At 36.0% G+C, this 14,635-nt stretch overlaps 1 long non-coding RNA gene across 1 annotated transcript in view; it reads left to right on the top strand.

The window, feature by feature from the left end:
• The window catches only part of LOC101693733, a 28,591-nt gene extending 14,785 nt beyond the window's left edge, over positions 1-13,806 (top strand). Inside the window, exons 2-3 of the long non-coding RNA XR_199287.3 lie at positions 9,580-9,752; positions 13,350-13,806. This is a non-coding gene — a long non-coding RNA (uncharacterized LOC101693733). The remainder of the gene's footprint in view (positions 1-9,579; positions 9,753-13,349) is intronic.
• The last annotated feature ends 829 nt before the right edge of the window (positions 13,807-14,635 follow it).

Below are 14,635 nucleotides of genomic sequence, written 5' to 3'. Positions count from 1 at the left end.
GCAGAATTCATGGCCCTCCTTCTTCTGAGCTAACCTCTCAAGGCTGGCTGCTGGAGTTGTGCTCACGATTTCTTTCACTCTTCAACACCACACAAGGCCACCTGGAGAAGAGAAAGAAGATTATTTCATCTGCAGTTCAGTAAATATCTCAGGGCTGGGCAGAGAGCAAGGACTTGTAAAATGAAAGAGGAAGGGCTTTCTGATTTGTGTCCGGCTCCTCCAACCCCTGAGCAATCTGTTCCTGTTTAAAACAAAAAGCAAAACATGTTTCCTCAAACCAGTTTAAGAGAATAGTGATGACTAAGGCAGTATATTTATTTCAGTTGTCACAGGAGGCATAGATTCCTGGATTCATATTTTTAAAAAATTTTCCTGTGGTTCTGAAAATACTGGTTTTCTTCCTAGAGACTCTTGAAATTATTTTTTGGATGTTAAGATGCCAGGGGAGCAGGTTCTCCATTCTGAAATACTTCCTTGTTCAAAAAGATTAGAAAAGTTGGTTGAGAAGACCACAGACCTAAAGATGGTTGAGCAAGGTTACAAAAAATGAATAAAGGGACAAATGGAAATTACACTCATTCATTCCATAAATAAGCATTAAGCACCTGCTGTGCACCAGAGCCCATCGATATAATTCTGGGCGAACAAAGCTGAACAACAGGTACCTGCCTCCTCATGGTTTTTAACAGCCTAGGGTGTTAACAAAAAACACATCATTACAATCCAGTGTGATAAAAGCACTGATAGCAGAAGTGTAAGAAGGTATAAGAGAAGATGCAGAGACCCAGAGGATGAGCAAAACTGAGCTAGATAAAGAGAGCTGTAGGTAGAAAAGTTATTCTAGGGAGAGGGAACAACGTATCTTAAGGCTTAGAAATATGAGAGAGTGGAGTGGGTTTGAGGAATGAAATTCATTTCGGTGTATGTGGATCACGAATGTAGCAGGAGGAGTAGCTAGAGATGGAGTTAGTGGGATACCCATTGTCTTCCTTTCACCAGCTTGATGCTGGTCAAATGTGGATTTAGGATTGAGAGGAAGCTAAAATTCCTTGGAGATGTTGGTCGCAAGCCACAGCTCCCAATGAATCTTGCCAAGAGAGATGTGTAATGTGGTTCCTTGTTTCCCATTTTGTGATTTGCTACGTCTTGATTCCTCTTGGGATGCTTACCCTCAGACAGGTCCAGGAATATTGGCACTCCCTCTGATCAGATTCGAGTGTTTGATCTCCTTTGGGATAGTACAGTTGGCACCACCTTCACCTTCCTTTGGAGTTAGCCCTACTGTTGGCTTAGTTGCTCTTGCCCAAGCACCGGTAGTTCTGGCCTTGTACTCTTTCCTTGCCAAGTCACTGCAAGATCTAACTGTCAGTATTGACAGTTCATTTCTCCTGGCTGTGTTACACTTCCAACTCACCAAGGACTAAATATTCAACAACCTCAGGGTGATCCTTTCAACCTGTTTGACTTTTCTGGTCTTGTAAATCAGATTCTCCTGTCCTCCAAGGCACCTCTTTTGTCTACCCCTCCTAACCACGGAGAGTTGCTAAGTAAAGATTCATGGTTAAACCCAAAGGGCCCACAAAATACCTATATTTCTTCCTTGGTCATTGTACACCAACTCTGTTGTTCTTCCTCTATTACCTTCCTACCCTCATCCTCTCAAAGTTGTTTTGGATACATTTCTTTCTCTAAAATCCCCAATGCTTTCTTTACTTGCCACTGCAGAAATACTGACAATCATACTTCTCTTCTGTAAGATTAAGGCTATTTTTGATCTTCCCCTAAACATATCTATGTTTCTATATCTGCATTTGATTTTTCCTTCCAGGATCAGCTAAGAAGTACTCTTTCTCTTCTCTTGCTTATGGATTGTTCTTTTTGGGACTCCTTAACCAGGCTGAAGGTCTGTATTTGTTTGGCTTAGCATTGTTTCTGTATATACTTGTGGGCAAATCCAATTACATCCTGCTTCACCTGGTGTTGACAAAATGAGATCTCTTCCCTTCTATGAACTCCCCCCTCCCCCATTTTGCAGGAGGAAAGAAAACACAATGTATTTTATTTATTAACTCAGCTGCTAATCATTTTCTGGCCTTTTCCCCATGATAGCTCTAATAGAGTGCTGGGCATATAGAACAATCTGAAATACTGAAATAACTGATCAATTGATAGATTAAAGTAGCGCGTGACTCCTGTTCAGCTCCACTTATCTCCTCCTTTCAAAGAACAACCATGTTCCTGGATTAGTTCATCTTGTCTGGCTAATTACCTCCATGCCTGATTTACCTTTTTGTTTTTTCTTGAATCAGTCACCAGTTTTCTCTGGTACTTATGATTAGGAACTCTTTAGCCCACGAATGGGCTCTCCTAGTTAAATCAGTTTATACCAATTAGCTCTTATAACACAGTTCTTAAGAAACTGATAGAAACTTTATTTTTACAGCCGCCCACTGAAAATCATTGGCAAATATTCCATACCTCAACTGAACAGGTTTTTGTTGTTGTTGTTGTTTAGATTTATTTATTTGAGAGAGAGAGAATGAGCAGTAATCCCAAGCAATCATCCCTCCCGCCCGATTCCCAGCCAAGCATGGAGCTTGATGTGGGGCTCAATCGGATGACCCTGAGATCATGACCTGAGCCAAACTTAAGAGTCCAGTGCTTAACCAGCTGAGCCACCCAGATGCCTTTGAACGGGTCTTTTAATTCACAACATTTCCAGTAGATTTTCTTTGAGTGAATCACTCTTGTTTGGCAGCTTAGGCAGGGCTCAACATTGGAGAGCTAATTTATCCATGTTGCTGGGTGACTCAGTTAACCCCTCATTATTCCTGTGATGTTTTTGATAGATTCCCCACTGCCTCCCTGTATTCAAGATTCTCCACTGTTGGATTAGAGCTGAACATGGATTTTGATGTAATAGCTAAGATATTTTTAATGTCTTGGGAAGGTAATGTGGAATCGCATTAAGAGTACTTGGTTGAAATTGAGGAAATTTTGGGTTTAGTCCTAAATCTGACAACCACTTGAAAATAAATCATCCTTAATCTCTCTGTATCTCAAGTTAAATCTCCTAAAAAATGAAGTTTCCTTTATTTTTTTTTTTAAGATTTTATTTATTTATTTGACAGACAGAGATCATAGGTAGGCAGAGAGGCAGGCAGAGAGAGGAAGGGAAGCAGGCTCCCCGCCAAGCAGAGAGCCCGATGCGGGGCTAGATCCCAGGACCCTGGGACCATGACCTGAGCCGAAGGCAGAGGCTTCAACCCACTGAGCCACCCAGGTGCCCCGAAGTTTCCTTTAAATTAAACATTTTATGGGTCCTGTGTTTCCAGAACTACTGCGAAAGGAATATCTTAGGGACTTTTCTTTATCCCCATTACTCCATAATTTCACTGTGGTGGACATTGCTATGGGTCTTTGTAAGGTCATTTTTAGGCAATCTATTGGCACTATCAATTTGGAGAAATGTCTCAGAATTTTTCTCATATTACCCGAGCCCGAGAATTTTAAAGGAAATTCTCAAAATTTAGCCAAAGTCATATACCCTAGAAGTATAAATGTAGGGAATCTAGTTTATAAAGAAAATGAGATTAGAGGCAGTCGTGGAGAGGCAATATTCGAAGGGAAATTGGCTGAGAATTTTTCTGAGATAAAAGAGATATGAGATATGAATCCTTAGATGGAGAGTGCATTTCATGTTTCAAGTAACATAAGTAAAATAAATTTATTAGAGTGAAACTGCAGAATATCAAGGGTGATGAGAAAAATCTCAAAGGCCAGCTAATCCAAAGAAAGACTACCTACCAAGAAAATTAGATTTCTAGTAGACTTCCCATTTGTAATCATTGATTTTAGAGGACAATGAAGTAAACACCTGCAAAGTCCTGAGGGAGAAAAACTGACAACTTACAATTCTATTCCCAGCTAAATGGTTATTCAAAGATAAGGGAAAACTGAAAGCATTTTCAGGCATACATTCCACCCACCTATCCTTCCTAAAAGAGTAACTATACCATAAAGACAAGAATATTCAGAGGGAATGGGGTGATGTAATAAACAACAGTGAGCCCTGAAGTTGAAAGATGCTGGTAAATTTAGGAAGAACAATTGGATGATTAAAAATAGGGGCACTGGGTGGCCTAGATCGTTAAGTGTCTGCCCTCAGCTCAGGTCGTGATCTCCAGGTTGTAGGATAGAGCCCCATGTCAGTGGGGAGCTCAGTTTTCCTCTCCCTTTGCCTCTCCCCCTGCTTGTGTTCTCTCTTTCTCTCTCTCTATCAAATGAATAAATAAAATCTTTTAAAAAAATAATAATACTGCTTGTGTTAAATAAAAAGTACCCAAATCTATATAGTAATAACTTAATGGGTATGGGATATGTTCTCAGGTTCTAAGGTCATTGTCTTGTTCAGCTGGAGGAGACACTGAATAATGTAGATGTTGTTAAAAAAACACATATCTAACTACATGTTTTGGGGAAACCACTAGAAGAACAGAAATATAACCTATAGCTTCCACACCAACATAGAAAAACCTTATATTCCAACTGAACACAGGAACAAGGTGGAGAGCCACTGAACAAAAACAAAACCAAAAACAGATGAATAAATCTAAATGTATAACAAATAATGATTGCTGAACATATATTATTTTAATCATGGGTCTTATCTTATAGAGTTTCGAATTACTAGTTTTCCTGTGGGGTTTGGGAGGGAGGGAGTGGCAAGGGGTTGGAAACCATCTAAAATACCAGGATTTTCAGAGCTGGTTTACTCTCATAACCAATTGTTAGCACAAAGTTGAAACTTTATTTATTTATGGAATAATTTCAGAGAGATTTCCAGCTATTTTCTAGCTTATATGAAAACCATTTTCATTCAATACAGAAAAGAAAATACCTTTGCATTGCCTCTCCAACACCTGGAATCTGGTGTTTGATTCCACTTCCCAGATGCCCTTTTAATCTATCTCTTTATAGATAACCCATAGGTTAGGAATGTCAAATAGTATTCTACCATTTTAGAAATTGTTGTCTATGTTTACTACAATTATATCAAAGTATTTAAAACTTTTGCATTTTGACATTGGGAGAAAAAAAAAAGATTTGGAGTAATCAGGTATTATGGGCACATTATGAAGTTAAATCAAAGCTTTGTTTAGTTTGCTTATAACACAGTCTGATTTCAAAAACAGCCTGAGTTTTTGAAAGTTGGATATTTGTAAATATTCTAAATGCAATTGCTTAAGTTCCTCAACCATCTACTGACCTCCAAAAGCCAGGAAATCATTAGACTATGCTTTGTAGTTACAGTGAGGCTTATATTCTCAATCTAATCACCTATTTTGTTCATTTCACCGGTAGCTATTCTAATCTTGGTAATCTTGGTATATCAAAAAACCTTTTTTTTTTTTTTTTCTTTTTTGCTTGAGCTTTGGGTGCTTGAGCCTAAGTTTACTTTTTTTGTTCTCAAGGCAAACTGTTGGTCACTGAGTTAAAGTATTAGTCCTCTTAGGAACTCCTTGGTCCAAACTTTCATTGCATGGAAGATGACACTGAGGGTCAAAGAGGAAATGTGACTTCCCCAAATCCTTAGGCCTCATTAGTGACAATAAGAAAGGACCTAAAACCTAGATAATTTGTGGGTTGTTTTTTTCAGAGCTCTTTACAACATGACCACCATTTAAGCAAAATTTTTGTTTTATTATTTCAATCAATGACACACCCTAATGTTAAACAAAAGACTGTCAGTAGAAATTCAGCAAAGCGATTTATCAAGACTTACTGAGAAATGTTGTGGCTGTAGTCTACACTGGCTAATTCACAAGTAGAAACTCATTTTAGAAATTCCTGGATTCAGCATATCTGACTAATATTGTGTGAAATAGTAATTTATTATTATTTAAAAATTATAGAGTATTTCATGTAGACAAACAAGGATTAAAGGGTCTTTGCAAGTCAGTATAGCAAGTTTTTTTCCATACTTTAAAAACACCTGTTAAGAAGATCCTTGACACCATATCAGTTCAATTCTACAAATGTTTATTGACAACCCAATTTGTCAAATGTATTGTGTGAGTCATCATGTAACATATGAAGATGAAAGAAGTCCCAGAGCCTTTACAATTTAATTTTAACAGGGAGCCAGTGGAGCCCACGTCTGAAAATTTTGAACATAGAACACTGCTATTTTGAAGCTGAATTCAGTTTTGGTTCATAAAGTGAAGGGTAAGAATTAGTCTTCAGGGGAACTTCCTTCTATGTCTTGGGAAGGATTACTGTGCTTTTAGGACTATGATTTAAATCATGGACCTCTCTACCTATTGCTCAGGGAAGTCTGAGTGCAATAGAGTACTGTAAATGGACCTGCTTCCGACTGATTTGTAAAATACTCTATTAAATAAATTGAGTGTATGAGCACAATTATAATCCAGCAGAATTTGATAATTTTTCCCTTGGAATTTGAATGGAGGTAACCTATGGACAGAAATGGATTGTTCCTTGATTATTTGTGTGTCAGTCTATTTGTGAAAAACTGCTTGCTGTTTATGAGCTTTTTTCTTTTTCTAGCACAGAGCTAGACTCTATTTCTTAGTTCTCTTTATAATTCATTGTGACCATGTGATTGCTTCTTGCAAAAAAATATACAAGTTGGACTGTTGTGTGTCATTTCCAGGCCAAGGCTATTAAGAAGTGGGTAGGCCTTCCCTATGCACTGTTTCTCCTTTCCTTTGATGAATGCAGTTGACAGAGTCTAGAGGAGGGCTGGCCCCCAAGATGAAAGAAGCCTGGGTCCCCAAATTGCCTCAAGGAGAAACCCTATCTGTAGACCTGGGACACTATCTTTGATCATTAAATAAAAGGAAAATAAACTCTTTGGTTGAAATTTGCTCTATTTGTTATAGCAGCTCACAGTACCCGAACTCATACAGTGTTCTTGGCTATGTGCTTCTTCATAGAAAACTGCGGAAGTGGACTTCCATCACATAAGCATATAGGCTCATCTCTCTACTTAACATGTGGGGCAAGATTGTGAAAAGTAACAGCAGTCACTTGGTGGGGCAATACATTGAACCACTGATATCTCACACATGGTAATTTTTTGAGACAGAATAATTCAGACATTAGGAAATTATTGAATTATGATTAAGATTAAGAAATATACAAGATTTCAGAATATTATCATTGATTAGCTTCTCTGCTCTCAGAAGATGAGACACACCTAGTGGGTATAGAATAGAATCTTCCTAAAGTGAGTTCATGGTTTTATCCATCATTCAGGAGTGAGAAAGAAAGGGAATCTAGGAGAGTTGGGGTTTATTTAGGCTTGTGTTTGTAGGGTGGAAGGCCCAAAGAATTTTCTTTGTGGTTGTTGAGTTTGACCCAATCACATGAAAGCCTGAGATTTTAGACTGACTTTAGCCTTTTGAGTTCCGTGACTAGATTTTTTTTTTATTGTGTTAAGAACACATGAGATTTATTCTCTCAACAGATTTTTAAGTATATAATATAGTATTATTATCTGTTGTACAACAGCTCTCTAGAACTTATTCCTCTTGTGTAACTGAAATTTTACACCTGTTGATTACCAGGTGTAATCTCCTGGTAAGCTCTCTTTTTCCCTCTCTCCAGCCCCTGATAGCCACTACCATGTTCTTTGCTTATATGAATTTGACTATTTTAGATACCTCACACAAGTGGAATCATGCAGTATCTGTCTTTCTATGATTGGCTTATTTCACTTAGCAAATGTCCTCAAGTTTCATCCATGTTGTCACATATTGTAGGATTTCCCTCTTCTTTAAGACTAGTATTCCATTGTATGTCTATACCATGATTTATAATCCATTAATCCATCAGTGGACATTTAGGGTGTTTCTACATCTTAGCTATTATGAGTAGTGCTATAATGAACATGGAAGTGCTAATCTTTTTAAGATCTTAATTTCAATTTTGTTGGTTAAATGCATAGAAGTGGGAGTGCTGGGTCATATGGTAGTTCTATTTTTAATTTGGGGGCAAAACTCCATACTGTTTTCAGTAGTGGCTGCTCTTTTTGTCATTCCCACCAACAGTGTATGGATTTTTATTTTTCCACATCCTTGCCAATATTTGCTTTCTTTTGTTTTTTGATAATTGCTATCTTAATAGGTATGAGGTAGTATCTCATTGTGGGGTTGATTCACATTTCCCTGATGATTAACAATGTTGAACATCTTTCCATATACCTGTTAGCCATTTGCATATCTTTGGAAATGGTTAGTTTTAATGGCCCCATTGTGGTATGGTAACATTCTTCTTTAAGCCTTCAATGAAATATTGCTAAAAGTTACAAACTCATCTCAAGTGTTATGTGGGCAAGAGAAGCTGGATGTGAAGAGGTAGAAAGCAAAAACAATTTGCAGCACCTATGGGGATGGACTGAAGACCCTGTCAGGTCTTTTGGTCTCTGTTATTGGTGGTATGAATGTGCTGAAGATGCCAGGGTCTTTTGTCACAGAGCTAAACATACACAAATGGCCCAGGAGTCCTTCAGAGAAGATAAAGGAAGATCTAGGAGGAACTAAGGGCGAGCCATTGGTGTAGTGTTTCCTCAAACTAATAGGGTAAGCCAGCAGATCAACATGTATGAGTTACAGAATGTTGACTGCCTCACTTCCTCTCTCCAAATCTCTGTTGTGGTCCACCCCTAACTAGAATCACACAGGAAAGGGAATTCTGGAAAATATAGGTCAGCCTAGTCAAGTTGACATATTACAAAATCACTACAATAATGTCTTAAATATTTTATGGGGCTTTGTCAGATGTTATACAGGGGAAGAGTTTCAGGTTCTCTAGTTTACCTTGTTGCTTGATAAAGAATTCTTGACTGTAAGATTTGCAAGGATAGGGCAATTGCCTTCTTTTGCACTCCAATGCCTAACACACTCACTTTTCCATACTAACCTCTTAATAAACATTTGCTGAATAAATGAATTTGTACATTCTAGATACCCTGCTATGTGCCAGAGGTAAAAACTAAAACATGTTCTTTTCTTCCTTCATGGAATTTGGAATCTAGTTGGGTAAGATGATAGATTGATAGCTAGCTAGCTAGATACATTAAAACTTTTATAGATATGTACAGTCTTTGCCAACATATATGACAAACAATGAAAAAATTGGTATAAAAGTAATTTATTATTCTATTATGCAATTTTCAAAAATTCATAAAGGATGACTAAAAGAATCTTGAATCTAAAATTCTAGTTTTCTAAAATTAGGACAAGAGACTAGAGATTTGATAAAAGATGTTAGGCATTTACTTTAGGGGAAAAAGTTTTGGAACAGAAATTTCTGATGCTGTAAATGTCTCAGAGGAGAATGATTATTGTGGCAGAGATGGGAAGGATGGTTACCAAATCTGTTTCTTCTTTTTTCTGGGCCTATAATGAGATTGCTGTTCTCAACTTTCCTTGCAGCGAAGCATTGTCATATGTCTGGCAATAGAATTTAAGGAGACATGATGTGCATCACTTAAAGATCTGGTCTATATAAACCTCCCACATGTGATCTTTTATATTCCTTCTCCTTTTATAGCTTCATAGAGATGAATATGACACTTTTGAAAGGTGTATATTGAAGATGTTTTGGAAACCATGTGTTGATGATGGTAGAATTCAAAGAAGGAAGAGGTCTGGGTACTCGATCTACCATATACAGTGGATCTGGCATCCAATCAGGAAGACTTGCCACCCATACCAGACCATTTGGTGAGCAAAACACATAAATTTTTACTTTTGAAGCTATTGATATTTGGGGGGTCAGTTATTATAACCATCCATGTCACTCTATGTAATATAATGATTTATGGTAAGAAATTTAGCTTACAGCTGAATTATTTATATATATGTACAAATAAATATAAATATATATACTTACAACACACACATCTCTTTCTGCTGCTTTCCCATGATCCAGCTGTGTAATTTCTGGTCAGTGACTCTAGGTTTTGAATAATTTGTAAGCGTTCAGTTTCCACACAACTTTTTTATCTGTTAAGAATTTAAAAATCCCATTCTTTGTTCAGCTGTTAATGTTGGGATCCACATTTAGTTTCATAAGCTCTTCCATTCTTTTAGTTTAGTTTTGTTTTTTTTTTTACTAATGAATTTTATTTCTGTTTGTAGATAAGAAATGTAAGAGTGGAATGTTAATAAAATATAGGTTAGTCCTGTAATGTCAAGAATTTAAAAAATGGATTGATTAAAAATATATATGTATATGTATATGTATATAGAGAGATAGATATAGATATGAAATTAAATAAGTTTGGCTATTAAAATAAAAAGCTAAGTGGGATAGCTTGCCATGGTATATTGATATTCAAGTTAATAGCAAAGTTGATAATCCAATATTTGTCATGAATAGCCTAATTGGATTTAATCTGTTTTGTGGAGTCTTCTTTAAATATATCACAAGGAATTGGAAAACCTCTAAAAGTGTGTTGACTCCTAAGCCTGTGAACTTCACTGGACTGGGAGTCAAAAAACCAAGAATCTGAAGATGATTGTGTTAATTTTGAATCTTGTGATCTCAGATAATCACTTTTCACTTATTAAATACACACACACAAACACACACACAGACATATAAGTTCACCATGAATAGAATTCATACATAAATGCACGTGCATATACACACTCATACACATTAATCCTATGCACAGTGAAATTGGGACAGGACAGGGGATTTACACTTTCCAACTTTCAATCTTTCTCACTGTTTGAGGTTTTTTTCCCAGGGATTTCCATACTTTAAAAATAATAAGCCATCTATGAGTCCTCATATCAAAACCAGAAAAGACATTATAGGAAAAGAAAACTATAGATCATAGCTTTTATGAATATAGATGCAAAAATCCTCAAAAAAAGTTAGCAAAGCAAATATAGCAACATATAAAAAGAATTATATGCTATGATCAAGTGGAGTTTATCTCAGAATGCAAGGTTGGCTTAACATCTGAAAAACAGTAAATGTGATACATCATATAAATAGAATAAAGGAGAAAAACCACATGATCATGGTGATAGATGCAGAAAAATCATTTGACAAAATTCAACACCACTTCATAGAAAAACACTCAATATATTGGGAATAGAAGCTATCTTCCTCAACTTGACAAAGAGCATCTAGGAAAAACCTACAGCTAACATCATACTTAATGATGAAAGATTGAATGTTTCTTGAAGTCAGGAAAAAGACAGGCAGTCTGTTCTGCCACTTATATCCAACATTGCACCAAGTTTCTAGGCCAGGAAATTAGGAAAGGAAGAGATGCAATAAGGTACCTAGACTGAAAAGAAGAAAGTAGAATTTTCTCTCTCTCTCTCTCTCTCTTTTTTTTTTTTTTTTTTTTTTTGTCAGAAAGAGTGAGCACAGGCAGACAGAGTGGCAGGTAGAGGCAGAGGGAGAAGCAGGCTTCCTGCTGAGCAAGGAACCCGATGTGGGACTTGATCCCCGGATGCTGGGATCATGACCTGAGCCGAAGGCAGCCGCTTAACCAACTGAGCCACCCAGGTATCCCAGAATTTTCTCTCTTTTTAGATGACATGATCTTATACATAGAAAATTCTAAAGAAACTCTTAGAACTAATAAATGAGCTTGGCAAATGGCAGCATATAAGATTAATATACAAAAAACAATTGTATATCAATATACAGCAATGAAAAATCCAAAAATTAGATCAAAGAAACAATTCCATTTTTAATAGCATTTAAGAAAACAAAATATTTAGGAATAAACTTAACGAAGTAGTTCAAAACATAGCCACTGAATTCTACAAAACATCGTTGAAAGAAATTAAAGATCTATGTAAAAAAGAAGAAAGAAGACCTAAATAAATGGAAAGATAAGTCCTGTTCACAGACTGAAGGATTTAATATTGCTAAAATAAGAATAGTATTCAAAGCAATCTACAGGTTCACTTAAATCTCTTACAAAACTCTAGCTGTTACAGAAATTGATACTAAATTTGCAAGACATAAATGATCCAGAATAGCCAAAACAGTCTTGAAAAAGAGCACAGTCGGAGTTCTCACACTTCTTAATGTCAAAATTTACTACAAAGTTACATGGCATAAAGATAGATATATAAATCAATTGACTGAAATCCAGAAATAGCTGTGATATTTAAAATCAATTGATGTTTGACTGGGTTGCTAAGATTATATTAAGGGAAAGAATAGGGGTTTTTTGTTTGTTTGTTTTTGTTATTATTATTACTTTTAAACAAATTGTGCTGGGACACCTGGTTGGCTCAGTGGTTGAGTGTCTGCCTTCAGTTCAGGTCATGACCTGAGAGTCCTGGAATCGAGGCCCACATAGGGCTCCTTGTTCAGTGGGGAGCCTGCTTCTTCCTCTCCCTCTGCCCCTTCCCTTGCCCACGCTCTCTCATGTGCTCTCTCTCTCTATCAAATAAATACATAAATACAATCTTTAAAAAAATAAATAAATAAACAAATGGTGCTCAGACAATTAGATATCCACATACAAAAGAATGATGTTGGACCCCTACCTGATAGAATATACAAAGTTAAGCCAATGTAGGTCAACGACCTAAACGTAAGAAATAAAACAATACCTTAATATGAAAAATAAAGCTTTTATAAAAATGTAAAAGAAAATAAAAGTTTTAGAAAAATTCTTGGAAGAAAACACAAGCATAAATCAATGTGATCTTGGATTAGAGTGATGGTCTCTTTTATATGATATCAAAATTGCAAGACACACACACACACACAAAACAAATGGGAGTTTGGTACAATTAAAAATTATTGTGCTTTAAAGAACACTATCAAGAAAATGAAAAGACAACCAATGGACTAGGAAAAAATTTGTAAATCATACATATCATTAGGGACTTGTATCTAAAATATATAAAGCAATTTTATAACTCAGTAATAAAAGAAAAACCAATTTAAGAATGGGCAAAGAATCTGAACAGATAGGTCATCATAGATAATATATAAATGGTTAATAAGCACATGAGAAGATTCTCAACATCATTAGCCATCAGGGAAATGCAAATTAGAACCAAGGTAAGATACTACATCCCACCCAGTAGGATACCTAATATAATAATTCAAAAAGCAGGTAATGATAAATTCTGGTCAAAATATGGAGTAAGTATAACTCTGTTACACTACTGGCAGGAATGTAAAATGGTGTAGCTAGTTTGGAAAACTACAGTGCCTTTTAAGGTAACATATGTCAACACATGATCTAGTAATTGTATTACTGAGTATATACCTAAGGGAAATGAGAACTTATGCCCACATAAAAACTTATACACAAATTTTTATGGCAGCATTGTTCATAACAGCCAAAATGTGAAGACAACCTAAATGTCCATCAACGGATGAATAGATACCCAAAGTGTGACAGAGGAATACAATGGAAAATTATGAAGCAGTTAAAAAGGAATGAAGTAATGGTGCATGCTACAATGTGGATGAATCTCAAAAACATTTGTAAAGTGAAAGAAGCCATTACAGAAGACCACATATTTCACATATTGCATGGGTCCATTTCAATGAAATATCTGGAATAAACAAATCATTATGGATAGCAGGTAGATTGGCATTTGCCTAGGGCTAGGGGAATAGGGGGAAATGGGTAGTGACTATTAATGGGTATGTGGGTGATGAAAGTGTTCCAAAACTGATTGTCACAGTGATTGTGTAACTTTTTGAATACGCTAAAAACCATTGGATTATACACTTAAAATTGGCAAGTTATATAGTATATGTATTATATCTCAGTAAAGTTACAAGAAATAAAATATTTGTGTGTGTGTGTGTGTGTTTGTCCCAGTGTTTACTTCTCTGTCAAACAGGGAGCCAAGACATACAGTTGATAGTTTTCTTCCATTTCCACTCTTCTATAATTCCATGGTTTTGTGATTTTAGACAGGCATCAGTATTGTCACACATATGGTGTTTTGAGTGATGAAAGATTTTTAATAGTCCTAAGATAATTTAGGACTATTATTTTAATTTAAATTATTTAAATTAGGACAAATAATTTTTAGAAATTTCTAAAATACAAATAAACATCCCATTTATGAACTCACAGAGTAAAAGTCACTGCTTTCCTGTACCATTTGAAGGGTCACCACTGCTGTATGTATTGAGTCTCAAGATAATTAGATTTCTATATTATCTTCAGTAAGGAAAATGCTATATCTAATTTCAAAGTTTTCATCAGTTGACATTGTTAAAAACTTTCTCTTAGTTCCAGGGTCTGAGCAGCACATTTAATACATTGATTGGTCAAGCACTATAAGCAAATTGAATCAAAATGTAATGTCCTTCGGGGAACAGAGAGATAAAAAGTTTGCAGACCTTACAAATGAGATAGGTAGATAGAGCAGTGGCAGTGATTAGAACTAACAGGTTGTGATTTGACCCAGACCCTCAATCATGCTTCTTGAACAAATAATACCTTTTTTTTTTACAAATATCTATAACTGCTAAATGACAAAAACCAGACAACACAAGCCAATACGAAGTCCAAAATGTAATCAACTTCCAAGTATTAAAATGATGATTTGGTGGGGAAGGAGCAATATGGTGGAAGAGTAGGAGACCTAAA

This window comes from Mustela putorius, unplaced genomic scaffold (genome assembly GCF_011764305.1).
Source record: "Mustela putorius furo isolate JIRA1106 unplaced genomic scaffold, ASM1176430v1.1 tig00003898_pilon_pilon_pilon, whole genome shotgun sequence".
In the NCBI taxonomy this organism is placed as follows: domain Eukaryota; kingdom Metazoa; phylum Chordata; class Mammalia; order Carnivora; family Mustelidae; genus Mustela; species Mustela putorius.
The sequence above is the reverse complement of the archived record's forward strand: the minus strand, read 5'-3'. Positions and strand labels throughout refer to the sequence as shown.